This window comes from Saccostrea cucullata, unplaced genomic scaffold (assembly GCF_032062105.1).
Source record: "Saccostrea cucullata isolate Sc308-1 unplaced genomic scaffold, CSIRO_AGI_Scuc_v1 ctg578, whole genome shotgun sequence".
NCBI classification, from domain to species: domain Eukaryota; kingdom Metazoa; phylum Mollusca; class Bivalvia; order Ostreida; family Ostreidae; genus Saccostrea; species Saccostrea cuccullata.
Window position 1 is genome coordinate 166,882 of NW_026932815.1, and position 9,556 is coordinate 176,437.

The 9,556-nt window shown below is 37.0% G+C and overlaps 1 protein-coding gene across 4 annotated transcripts in view; it reads right to left on the reverse strand.

Annotated features, from left to right (window-relative positions):
• Nucleotides 1-1,816, reverse strand: part of LOC134236242 (1-phosphatidylinositol 4,5-bisphosphate phosphodiesterase beta-4-like) — a 75,048-nt gene extending 73,232 nt beyond the window's left edge. For 2 of the 4 annotated variants that reach the window (XM_062718417.1, XM_062718414.1), the window contains exon 1: nt 1,672-1,814. The gene's annotated coding sequence lies outside the window, so the exon portion shown is untranslated. Of the gene's footprint in view, nt 1-1,378; nt 1,536-1,667 lie in introns of those variants that run through there. The other 2 variants (XM_062718416.1, XM_062718415.1) reach the window with 2 other exon arrangements.
• Nucleotides 1,817-9,556: the final 7,740 nt, after the last annotated feature.

Genomic DNA, 9,556 nt, shown 5'->3' on the forward strand with positions numbered 1-9,556 from the left:
TTTAATTGTTTTCAAGTTGACATAACAAGACATTCATTGAAAATTTTTCGGACAAGTGAAGTTGAAGTTCGGACAAGTAAATATCTTGGTCACTTGTCCGAATGGACAAGTAGGAAAAAAAAGTTAATGTCGAGCCCTGCCAGAAATAGAATTAAGAACATGAGCTGGTCGGCACAGTCTACGGACTTAAATATATATACAGAGAATATTTGGTTATTTATAAAAAGAAAACTCCAATCACGAATACACGTTCAATTCCCCGTACGAACTTTTTCAAAACACACTGCAAATATGGCGGGACATAAACTTAAAACTACGTCAGAAATCTGTTTGAATCCCTTCCCCGAAGAATACAGCAGATCATCCGATTAAAGGGACACTTAACTAAATACTGAGGTAAGTTGTTTTATTCACTTTGGGCAAATGAGCTGTCAAAGCAGTTTTTTTTTGTACGAATTGTCCCACTTGCGTTGGAAATGTGACACCATCTTTTTCCTCAAGACTTTTGTCCCCCTACTGAACATTCCTCGACCAGCTTGGGGAGACCTTTTTTTTTAGGGGGAATTCAGACAATTTAGGTGTTTTTTTTTAAATTGTTAAAGGGAGGGGGGTCAGAACCCATCTCCCACCATTCTATATCCTCGCTCTTTTTTTAACAGCTCTGTTCTGATTTAACACAAGACAACAGACTGTATGCTTCCTAAATTTTATCTGTACATGTCAAGTGTAAAGAGATTTCCTGTCACTGTTTTGCTTGTATATATAAACAAGTTAGTTTGTAAACATAAGAGTCCAAACCCCCACACTTTCTCACATCGATCACTGCTTTGTTTATTTTTGGTCAGTGTATACTTTTTTAAAAAATATGCACTCAAATCGATTTCAATTATCTTTTACCTATGATCAGATAAAATCATAGTAAGCCCTAGCTAGTGCATTATAATAGTCTGTATAATGTATTAAAAATAACTGTTTTCTCTCATAGATCGATATTGATTTTCTTTAGGCTCATTCCGTGGATGATTAATTTTATGTAACATACTTTTGTTAATCTAAAACATGATAGAATTTAAGAAATACTCAGTAATCTACAAATCTACCCTAGGGAAGATTTCTTGAAAAAATAGATGGTAAACAAACTGATAAGAATGCGTCTGCACTGCTCACAAAATTGACCACAAGCACAGCAGTCTGTAGTTAGTAAGCATGGTAAGCATACCGTTCAGTCTCATAGATATAGGCGTACACTAATGTGTAGCTCGCTAATTTGTATCTTTAACCCATTTGTAACACCAATCATTAACAATTATGTAGAATAAGCGATCATTATTAGAGATTTATCCTTCTATAATAGCCTCGATGTCCCGGAGCTACGTACCGCAGTCTCTGCCCCTGGGATCCTACAGTACCTTTTACCCGAACGTCAATACAGATACATTATGCATGTTACACAGGAACTTGTCCTCTCAGTTTTTCTCCAAAAATCGACCAGTGTTGTCTTCAACAAAACATAAAACCTCTACCTACGCCACAGACGTAAATAACATGATATTTATGTCTCTGATAAGCGAATGACAGTGCACATGTGAACAAGCTACACCGGTCCTACCTGCATCATTAATATGATATTCCAGACTTTTGGACCAGAAAAGTATAATTTTTCTTACTTACCGTGGTGAAAATAGTTTTCCTGTGAGTTAATTCAAATGATGTACTTAGATGCAGTCATCAAATCAAACACGATGTTATTAGTCATAGAAATCGTTCATTAGAAGGTCTAGCTGGTTGCCATTTTTCTCATCATTATCATGTTGACACTATTATCCAATCGATAATCGTTCAGGGATCACGTGGTACCACCATCAGCAACAAATCTTAATACAGGGTGTTTCAAAATTAAAGCAAGATCAAGACTTTTTAATGTATTTTAATGTTAGCTAGAGGTATAATAAGTCCACACAGTCTATTAATATATTAAAACATCTAAAACAAAATATAATATTTAGAATTTATAAACTGTCATTAATCAATACCATATCGAGAGGCATGAATAACGTAATTCTATTTTTGTTTCTGAAAAATTCATTTAGAATTATTGTTATGATATCCAGTAATCTAAATAAAATCATACCTGTGCAATTGCATGACGTACATCAATCGATACACCCTAAACATTCTGTTTTAGTATCAATTTTATTAGTTGTAATTCTTTGTGAATATAAATGTCATAGAAATATGTTAAAAAGGTCAAAGAACCCTTGGGATACGGAACCGGGGGGGGGGGGGAAGCAAGCAAGCACCTGTGGCTAGGACAATGTCCTTCGACCTAAAGCAGAGCTGTGTTGAAGTTTTCTCATGTACGAGGGCCGTTCAAAAATTACGCGGACTGTGCTATTATTTACTCTTACAGGCGTCATATAGTTATAAAACTTCACAGAAATATGTATCTTAAAGATTCCAATAAATTTTGGGCAAAATTTATGTATTTTAAAAAAATTCTACTAAAATTATCGGTATTTTGATATCGTTGATGGAGAGGTACGGCGCACGACAAAAAAATTGAAGCAAAAGCATGCGGATTCAAAAATTTAACTCATTGATTTTCTAAAATTCGCGATATTTTTCAACAATTTTCTCAAATGTACCTTTAAATTGTTCAATTATTATGTATTTAGATTTCGGACGTAATATTTGAAGTACAAACAGAAATATAGTGATTTTTCTCTGATGCAATTCCCGTGAAAACGACTGTGAAAATTACGTCTCCTGAATTGACGGCGCACCAAACTTTTGTTAAAATATGTGTAATGCTCGAGATATCGGAAACATAGATCTAAAATATGCATAATAAAACATGTAGCAAACTAGGCTACTCGTGACATTCGCCCACAAATAGCAAATTGAAATTTTAGACAGTTAGACCTCTGTAAAAAGGCTATACGGGAGATTGTCAAAACAAATATAGACCGAAAAGTTAACTTTATCTGGACTGTAAAGAACGTGATTGAGAATCGCCAATATCACACTATATCTCATAAGTAGTTTTTGGTTTTAAAACAAAAAAAGAATATTCTTTACTTGTTTAATAGATTTTAAGCTTGACAAGAATTGGTGTTTGGATGTTGAGTAGTTAAGGTAACTCAAACTATACAGGTGCTCAAGGGAAAATGTTGAGAAAATGATGGCTCAATCACATATTTTTTATAATGCTTGTGACGTCGAAGATTTTGCTGCGCCGTGACTAAACAGTATGTCCTGAAAAATCACTCAAAATTAATACCAATTTACAACATTTTGATATGAAATTTTGAAGACCATATAAGTAAAGATTCTTTTATATTATTTGTGAAATTTTGCCCTGTTATGTCGTCAAATATTTCTTCTGTGCTAGACAAGAGCTAATTTTTGAACGGTTCTCATGTATTTAGGAAAACTTGGGTATAGATCAAAATGTTACTCAAAATATACTAGCTTGAACGGAGGCCTGCTCATTCCTCGTCAAAAATATTTCATAGCTGTATTAAGGTTTATGAACCCTCTGGTCACTCATATAAAATGATGCTTGAACCTTAATGATTTTCCAAAAGAAATGTATTTTATAAGTAAAATACAAACAATTATAGCATAGCTTGTGGGGCAAAACTGGACAAAAGACACTTCATCTTGGCAAATCTATAAAGGAATAATATAGATTTATGATGTCATTAAGAGTTATCTCTCTTATCAGAGTATCAATAAGCCTTAAATATTTTTTTTTTACCGTAAATATAGCTGAATAACGATTTATCAATCGATACACTGTAAGCAATTTCAGGAATTGAGGAATCATCCAATGTCAAACATTTTGCTTTAGGCCACAGGTACATGTACTTGTGGACAGGAACCCCCCCCCCTGTATATTGGGGGGGGGGTCCTCCACAAGTACCTGTGCTGTAGGCAATACAAAATTATTATACCCCCGCTTGAAAAGTTGGAGGGTAAGTCCGTCTGTTACGCTTTGGGATACCCATCTCTAATTTGCAACTCCTCTTACACCACTGAATGAAAGTTAATGAGACTTTCAAAGAATCTTTGTTACACTGCAGTGCCATTGTGCACTTCCTATTTTACTTTTTGATCGGACACATATTTCGGGTTTCCCATGGCAAAACACATCGTCGCAAACCACGGCCAAAATGTACGATCCTCTCCCATTCTATTATGCGGGCTCCGGACCGTGGCTTGAGACGATGGGCAAAACATGAATACTGTCATTCTTTCTATAATATATTGAAGGGTACCATCTCTTATCCACAACTCTTCCTACACCAATGAATAAAATTTAATCAGTGATACTTTCACAAATTCTTTATTACATAATGCCATTGTTCACCTCCTATTTTAATTTTTGATCTGACACTTATTCCGGGTCTTCCACAGCAAAACATGGACTTTAACATTATAAACATATGGGAGGTGAGGTATCATTTAGTGAGCTCAGTGCCCACATATCATGTACCTCTAGTTATACCCCCCGCTTGAAAAGCGGGAGGGTATATAGTAATCGTTAATTCCGTCCGTCTGTACGTCTGTCCGTCCGTCCGTCCGTCCGTCTGTCTGTCCGTCCGTCTGTTACGCTTTGGGGTACCCATCTCTTATCCGCAACTCCTCTCATACCACTGAATGAAATTTCCTGCAACTTTCACAGATTCTTTATTACATATTGCCATTGTGCACCTCCTATTTAACTTTTTGATCCGACACATATTTTGGGTTTCCCGGCCACAGAAAAACATGGACTTTTTCACCAGTTTTAAACATATGGGAGGCGGGGGGTATCATTTAGTGAGCTCATCGCTCACAGTACCTCTAGTTTAGTTATGGATCATATTTTTACACAAGAAATATATTTCCATACAATGAATTTATACGACAACAAGCTTCAGTTGTTTAAAAAATATGTCATTCACACGATTCTATACTTGAGCAACACGTGTTTTATGATCAAGTTTTGCAGCATATAATATACTGCATAAGAAAGTACTTAATTGGCGTTAGAAATGTAAGTGGAACAATGGGAGCATACAAATATCAAAGAAGGTTTTCTTGAATGAATATAAAAAAGTACCAGTATTTCACCAGATGTGGTGATAAGACGCTATATAATAAGGAGGCATATGTGTATGGAAGAAAGCTAAAGGGCATCAAGGATGCTGGAAGCTGACAAAACTTTGAAGAAAGCTTAAGACTGCACATGTTTCCCAAACCATGCAATTATAGCCGTTTATGAAATGTCCCGTCCATGAGAACAGTTATACCCCGGTATTTGACCAATGTTGGCTTTGACCAATGTTGGCTTGCAGAAAAGCATGGCCTCCAAAGTACTGTTAGGCTTAATTCTGAGAGTCAGAGAGCAATGGAAAGAAGGATTTCTACTCAGACAGTTCAAAACAGATTTTATGAAGTAAGTTTAAAGGCCTACCGACCAGCCGTATATTATGTCCTGTATTAAAACTAGAGGTACTGTGAGCGATGAGCTTATTAAATATGGTTTTAACTGGTGAAAAAGCATGTTTTCCTGTGGCCGCAGAATATCGGATAAAAAAGTAAAATAGGAGGTGCACAATGGCAATATGTAATAAAGATTCTGTGAAAGTTTCATCAAAACGTGGTATGAGAGGAGTTTGATTAACTTAACTGATTACTATATACCCTCCCGCTTTTCAAGCGGGGGGTATAATTAGAGCATCGCAGAAATCGACTACAGTGGGCATGCAGCAACGTTTGGTTTGATTAACTTAACTGATTGCTTAAGGTCCCTCTCGAGAATTTTTCACCCATATGACGCCACCAGTTGCCGATGGAGAATTGCAAATTTTATCCTATACTCGACACTTACGGCCATTGAGCAGCGAGGGATCTTTTTCGTGCCAGCACCTCATGCGACACGGCACCTAGGTTTATGCGGTCTCATCACGTCCCACAGTGGGATTCGAACCTGTGATGTAAGGATCAACTCCTTCACGACTCTAGAGCATGTATGCTCTATCCGCTATACGCGAGCGACCACAGAATGTAGAAACTTGGTGTTCTGTTCTCTTCTCAGATGGGTCGCGATTTTGTGTTGACTTTTATGATGGCAGAAGACTTGTTTGGAGACTTTGTAGTGTTAACTACACTGTACCGCAGCTCGAAAAGCAGGAGGGGTACATAGTGATCGGGATGTCCGTCCGTCTGTCCGTCCTTCTGTTACGCTTTGGGGTACCCATCTCTTATCCGCAACTCCTTTTTCACCACTGCATGATTAATGAGACTTTCACAAAATCTTTGTGACACAGTGCCATTGTGCATCTCCTATTTTACTTTTTGATCGAACACATATTTTGGGTTTCCCAGGGCAAAGCATGGACAGGCCATTCTTTCTGTAATATTGAAGGGTATCCATCTCTTATCCGCAAGTCCTCCTATACTACTGCATGAATAAAATTTAATGATTTTTTTTTCCACCGCCTATTTTTTATTTTTGATCTGATACTTGTTTCGGATCTCCCAGAGCAAAACATGGACTTGATCATTATAATCATATGGGAGGCGGGGTATCATTTAGTGAGCTAGTGCTCACAGTATCTCTAGCTGACATTTTAATCTCGGGTGACTTTCCATGCTTTAATCGAATATTTACATAGAGATGGATAAAACTGGAATTACATTCGTTAGTTTGCAAGGGATAGATGCTTACAGCATCGACATTTCTCTGCATTTCACCAACCCTGAAAAAATTGGTGCTTAAACGGACAAAATGCCGTTTTGGACAACTTTAGAGGTTAATTTCAAAGTTGTTAATAATAGATTTTAAGTTCAAAATGAAAATGTGAAAAATTTAGACAATTATACGATAGAAAACAACTAAAGAACATTGATTTTTTAAAATGTTTAAACTTCTTCCGGGAAATTTTCTACCCTAAAGGTCCATATTTTGCAATTCCGAATACATTCTTTTTTAAGAAATCGAAAGAAGTGCTATTTATGGCACGCCAAATTCACAAAAATGAGCTAAACATAGTTTCTTAGTTGATAAACTAGGTTTATCGACTGTAAACTATAGTTTACAAACCGTGAACTATACTTCACAATTCGTTAACTATAGTTTTCATATGTAAAACTATATTTAACGGTTGTTAACTACTAGTATAGTTTACGAATGCTAATCTAAAGGCCCTGTCACACCAAGCTGCGTTCACACAGAGTCATCAAATTTTTAAAATCGCCGTGGAATCGCAGGAAAATTGCACAAATTTCTGTAAAATTTTCACAATATAAAGATGTCACGGCGTCCCTACGGCGATGGACGCGATTCTACGGCGATCTCACGGCGTTCTTCTGCATTCCCACGGAGATCTCTCGGCGATTGACTGCGCTTCCGCGGAGTTTTCACGGCGCGTTAGGAGTTTTCACATCGTCTTCACGGCGTTCTCACGGCGCTGGCTGCGTTCACAATACGTTCACAATGCGTTCTATATTCATTGATATATATTCAGAAGGAATGTAAAACATTTTTGTTTAAAGATTCAAGTTACACGATGAAAAGACTTCTAATCATGCCAAGAAATATTCTTAATGATTAAAAATGTTCTATTTAAATAATTTAGTACTAGATTATTAATAGTTTTATGATCAAATTCCTTTTTTTCAATTTTATTGGACAAGTTCAGATGTTTTGTTAGATTTTCTTTGATTTTATTATGAATGTAAAAAAAATAAACATACTGAAAAGTTTTCTACAAAATTTAAGTGAAATAACAGAACAAGTCCTGGTGTAATTTTCTCTTCCATTTTTTTCTTCACTTAAATGCTCCTAGAGCAACAAATACGTTGGAATTATTGCTGATCAAATATGATCCCATTGCTCTTGTTTTGTGAGCTGGCTGACAACGCTCTAACAACCGTAAAAGCATTGTGATCGCCAACGGACGCTGTAGAAACGCCATGGGAGCGCAGTGATCGCAGTGACAACTCCGTGCTGTCGCCGAGTAATCGCAGTCGAAAAAATCATAAGACGATAAATCTCATAAGAAGCGCCGTAAAAACGCAATAGAAACGCAGTGACATCTCCAAGGACTCCGCGACATCTCCGTGAGGTCTCCGTGGAAGCGCAGTCTACTATCACTGTGTTCATGCCGCGATCATGTGCGTCTTCACGGCGTTCGTACGGAGCTCCCACTACGTTGTTGGAGATCTCACCGCGCTGCTACGGCGATCGTACTACGTTTCTACTGTGTTCTTATCAGACCGCGATCACACGGCGCGTACTTTGTGCATGCTCAAAGTGATCGCCGTCCCCTGGCGTTCTAGGAGACACTACGCGACCCTACGGCGTTCAGTGGAGATCTCGCCGCGTTGTCACGGCGCTGTAGGAGACTCTACTGCGATCACCTCGGCGTTTTGCATTTTTTAAGGACGCCGTGCAGTCGCCGTGAGGACGCAGCCCCGGTGTGACAGGGGTTTAAGTTTATGTGTCTGTAATAAAACATTAACAATAGATTTTGTTGATAAACATAGATTCACGTCTGTAAACTATAATTTACAATCGTGAACTATAGTTAAGAGTTGTTAATCATAGTTTCATAAATCGTGAAACTATATTCATCAGATCGTTAACTATAGTTAAGAGTTGTAAACCATAGTTTACAAACCGTGAAACCGTATTTATCAGATAATTTATGTTTTGCAATCGCATATGTTTGTTTTCGGTGTTACATGTAACTATAGTTTATGATTCTGAAACAGATTATCGCGTAAACTATGGTTTACAGATGTAAAATATAGATTAACGTTGTTAACTATAGTTTACAGTCCGTAAACTATAGTTTACAGCCGATAAACCTAGTTTATCGACTGTGAAACTATGTTTAGCTCATTTTTGTGAATTTGGCGTGCCATAGCTATTGGTAGACTTGCATACTCCAAATTGTATGCCAAAAAATTGAAGGTAATTAGCTACAATAGGGTTGAAGGGGTAACGGCCCTCTGAAAAGAGGGATAACTTTTCAAGTTCAAAAGACGAATACTACTCATAGTTTTCTATTTCAGTTTCCTTATTGAGACCTGTTAGCAGTCAATTCGATCAAATCTGACACATGATGGAAACATTACCTTTCTTTTAAAGGGCCATTTTAAAAATTGTTTGATGTTTCAATTACCAAATACAGAAATTTTTATAGGTATTACATACGTACATTTTTCTCAAGTAAAACAAAAATTTAAAGATAACTCTTGCTAACAGTTGTATACTTTTTACCTCACCTGAGCCGAAGGCTCAAGTGAGCTTTTCTGATAAAAATTTGTCCGTTGTCTGTTGTTGTCGTCGTCGTAAACTTTTCACATTTTCATCTTCTTCTCAAGAACCACTGGGCCAATTTCAACCAAACTTGCCACAAAGTATCCTTGGGTGAAGGGGATTCAAGTTTGTTCAAAGGAAGGGTCACACGCTCTTCCAAGGGGAGAAAATTATGAATTAATGAAAAATTAATGGCATCTTTTAAAAATCTTCTTCTCCAGAACCATTGAGCCAGGAAAG